Source organism: Lissotriton helveticus, chromosome 9 (assembly GCF_964261635.1).
Source record: "Lissotriton helveticus chromosome 9, aLisHel1.1, whole genome shotgun sequence".
NCBI lineage: Eukaryota > Metazoa > Chordata > Amphibia > Caudata > Salamandridae > Lissotriton > Lissotriton helveticus.
In genome coordinates, this window is record NC_136070.1 from 1,064,232,283 (window position 1) to 1,064,236,822 (window position 4,540).

At 47.4% G+C, this 4,540-nt stretch overlaps 1 non-coding gene across 1 annotated transcript; it reads left to right on the plus strand.

Annotated features, from left to right (window-relative positions):
- Positions 1-4,014: 4,014 nt before the first annotated feature.
- TRNAS-UGA (transfer RNA serine (anticodon UGA)) lies at positions 4,015-4,097 on the plus strand. The gene has a single exon. It is a non-coding gene; the product is annotated as a tRNA-Ser (tRNA).
- The last annotated feature ends 443 nt before the right edge of the window (positions 4,098-4,540 follow it).

The window sequence follows — 4,540 nt, forward strand, 5'->3', positions numbered from 1 at the left end:
AAACCTCAAAGCAAGGAGGAAGAGGAGGAGGTTTTTACTGCATGTCTTACTGGTAACAGCACAACTCTGATTCAAAACAGCACCCACAGGTGAGGGTTTTAGGTAGTGTTCAAGGCAAGGCTGTCCATAGTGGGCATTGGGTGTTTCCCCAAGAGGCTGGAAGGGTGGGGGCCGGTTTTACAGTGGTGGGGGCTGGTTTTGCAGCACTGATGCACTATAGACCCCCAGTAACAAAAGCAGCAATGGTTCATACTTGAGCCTCCTTTCCCCGGGTGGGGTGGCTGGTCTGACAAAATTGCCAAGGCTGCTTTAGGGTTACCTTGTAGCTTTGTAAGAGGATGTTGGTAGTCAACAGAGATGAAGCGTTGGACAGGGTTCCATTTTATAGTGGGTCTCTTTATTAAAAAATATTCAAATCAGCATCAGAGGACCAGTTTTTAGGGCTCGCAAGCAAAGCGAGCGAAAAGCCCTGTACTAGACGTTTTAAAAATGGACCTGGAAATTCCACACAGCTTGTGCGTGTTATTTCCTAGGTCCATTTTTATTGGGCTTTGAGTGCATGCTATTTTTTAACAGAACATGCAATAGGCCATAGGCGGTTGCGTAGCTCCACCTATGGCCTATTGGTGTCTGTTACGCGCACCAAAGCCCATATGTCTTCAACTATCCCGCCCAGACAAGGGCGTGATAATTGAAGACATATGCTGGCGCACGCATGCACCATTCGCGGACGTTTTTTTTCTTCACAGGACCTTTCCCCAGCGCCTGCCCTCCTCCCCTCCGCCCTATGCTTCGGTCCACCGGCACTCTGGCACTCCAGCCTGGAGCCCAGGAGCCGAGGCGGCGGCCCCTTCCTTTTCTGCCTCTGAGAGCCACGCAGTATAATTAGAGTGGCCATAGGTCAGACATGCAGCTTTCCGATTTTTTCACCGAAGACGTGCAGCAATTGAGCACTACTTTCAAGGGCAGGCTGCTTGAGTGGACGGTATGCACTGGTGCAGCTCACTGCTTCTTGGAATGAACTACCTATCATGCTCTTTGGTATAGACCTAGCACTCACTGCTCTCTCCTATTGTGTTGCTGTTTTATTTAGCGCAGACTCGACGCGAAGGTATTGGAGCACTATATATGAGCACCAATTACATTACAGAAGGGCGCATTCATTTTTTAGACACGATAAGATTATGGGATTTGCTCAAAATCACAGGATGGTGAGCGGGCGCAGAGACTTGAACCCGGTTCCCCATCTTCAAAGTCGGCAGCTCTGGCCATTAGGCCACTTCTCCAGTATAAAAAAATTGTCCTGAGGAAGGTGTGACCATATCATCGGGCGACAACACCGAAACGCGTCGACGCATTTTCTGCATAGATTTCAAATTTACCTAGGGGACTCCTGAGATATTTTTATTACATTGTACTAGAAGCACCCCATACATTCATATAAGGTTTTTTGAATCAATCAATCTGTAGCAATATTAAGAGCTTCATTGACTGCAAAGGGGTTATGTTGTTTGTGTTGTCTAAATTGTGATACACTGTGGAATTATCCTTGTGGATTTGATAAATGTACTGTGGTCTTGTTTATTAGATATACATTGTTTCCTTACTTTATTTTTATATGAAAATGTATCATGTTTTTCTTTTTTAATAGGTCTGTTTTAATAATGTCCTCATGAGATGTTTTTAAATTGATGTATTCAGTTAATCTATACAGGATTTTTAACCTATATTGTTTTTAATAAAATAGATTGTAAACATTATGATTTAGTTTGTGACTGGTGATTTAGCTGACACCTTTGCATGTGTGGGATGAGTGAATGTTAAAGTACTGGCGGTAAGAGTTCGCTTTTTGAAGTAAAGTGTCCAGGGATTGCCCTTTCTGACTTATACGTCTCCAGTACAGACCGCATGCAGACTTCTCTCAGGACCTAACACTTGTGCGGTTGTCTTTCTGCATTGCTCTCTAGAAGACTGCTAGCAGCTCCCCCAGACAGACTGGGCACACTGCTCCCTAGGCAGACTGCTCCCCAGTACAGTCTCCTCACACTGCTCCCAGTACAGACTGCTCACACTGCTCCCAGTACAGACAGTTCCCCGGAAGAGACTGCTCGTGCTCTGGTGATGTAAGAGTCCACCTCCCCCCAACCCCCAGCTGCCCCCATTGTACCTGGCCTCACCCGCTTCCCCATCCCTTCCAGTGTTACCCCTCCCTCCTGCTCTGGTGACATCAGAGTCCCCTCTCTGCAGCGACGGCAGGGCCTGGCCTGCTCCCTAGGCTCACACCTCTGCTTCCCCGCCAGCTCGTGGCCTCCGTCACCTTCTGTTTATGACTATTGCCTCCTGGACTTTGAACCCACCAAAGTGACTGTAAATATGCACAAGTGGCCGGGAGAGGTGCTCGCGCGGGGAGGCGGCCCTTTGATCTTCACTGGACCCCGGGGGGGTTGAGCGGGAGGGGGCAGGAGCAGGGACCGTAGGCTCGGGTGAGGCCTGAGGCTCAAACTTTCCCAGGGTGTCTGACCATGCAGTTGGGGGTATGAGGAGTGTGGGAATGAGACACTGCGCCTAAAAACATATTAGCAATTGTTCCCACTAGCAGCAGTCTTCATCGGTCTGGAATATCACAGAATAAGCAATATTGGTAATACATCATCTTAACAACGGCTTTAAAACAATGCAGTTATCACATGTGTAAATGTCTGCAAGGTGAGGGGTTATTGCATGGGCATACCATGCGGGGGGGAGGGGGTGGGGTGGAGCTGCTCGTGTTAGGGAGGATTCTGACACAGAATCAACTCCCAGTATGATGGACAGGCTGAGGATGTGGGGAGACCTTATATCTGGGAACATTTACACAAAAGTCATTACCTCTCTAATTGGGGGGAGGAGCAGGCAAAGTTTGAGGGGGGGGGGATGACACTGCCAGGGAAGGTTTACATATGAGGCATTACCTAAAGGAATGGGCATACAAGGCCTGTGGTGAGATGTCATTACCAGAACATATCCAATGCAGACATTGTCCAAAGCAGTGATACTCAGAGTAGGGCCAGGTAAGGGGGTGGGGGGTGCCTGCGGCCCTCCTGATCTTCACATGCAGTCCCCGTGTTCACAGCAGCACTGTTCACTTCAGTGAGCACTGACATTCAGCAAGATGTTAAAAACATGGGGGAGCTTTTATTTGCAACCTAACTGAACTTCAGTAAAATATTCTAATGGAGAACCCTGTAACATTTAACCACCCACAGTGTCCCACTCCCATCTTGCTATCATCAGTGCTGCCCTTAGGCTCACCACAGACCACACTTTGCAGCCCCTCCGAAAAACGTTTGAGAGTATCTATTGTCTAAAGGGTCAGGGACAGACAGACAGACAGACACACACACACACCCCACCCACCTCACCCCCACCCCACCCCACCCCACCCCAGGTACTGTAGCTAAAAAACAAATGTAGTCCAACAACAAAATGTACAGATCTCAGCTAACACTGTTTTGGCTAGCTCAAACATATCCCAAAAAATGCATCAAGAAAATCTGCTGCATGATGCCACATATTTAGCCTTTTCCTGCTGCATAATTTAGAGAGCCATGCTGCATAAATGTGTTAGATCAGCAGTCTAATACTAGTATCATTAACAATGGTAACGCACTGAAGAGGGTTTAGGGGCTGTCAGTTTGGTGATGCAACCCATATTTCACAGGGATCTGTGAAAGATTGCCCATATTTCCTGAGCCACGTGGCAATACAACAAATACAACAAAGGGCCAGTTGGGGCTCGGGGAGGAATGTTTGCGCAGTTGCAGTGCCTGCGTGTATTCCACGTATACGGGACATGTTGCTATTGCCATGCGCAGCGCACTGTATGCACATACATACATACATATCATTTTTCAGGTGATTTTAACTATGTATAAATGAAAAATGAATACACATATGTCTAGCACGTACGTGCCCCATCACGCGTTTTTCAGCGACTTCGTGTTTTCAGAAACAAATAAAGCTTTCCATACAGCTGCTGTGATGGCTGAGTGGTTAAGGCGTTGGACTTGAAATGCCAATGGGGTTTCCCCGCCCAGGTTTGAATCCTGCTTACAGCGTATAATTTTATATAAAAATATTTTGGGTGAGACAGTGATTAGACACAGGGCAAACTGTATACAGTCCATCTCTATGCGTGTATATGAGAACTGCAATGGTTAATACGTCATTCATGCATGTACTTATCCACCAATCTGTACGCTTCAAGGCGTAGAATGTGACTCCAAAGGGTTAATGCTTAAAGTATATATGTACAAAAGCCCTTGGAGGCACCACTTGCCCTAGAAGTGCATCTGGGCTGCTGGGTTTACCCATGTGCTGTGAGCACATATCGGAGTGGCAAACACAACACCCACAACCACACACACAAACACAACAACACACACACAAGCACAACCACCCACACAACCACACCCACACACATAACCACACACACAACCACGCCGTCAGTGCACACTTTCACCAGGCACAGACACCATCAGTCGTCACTGCACGATTTCAC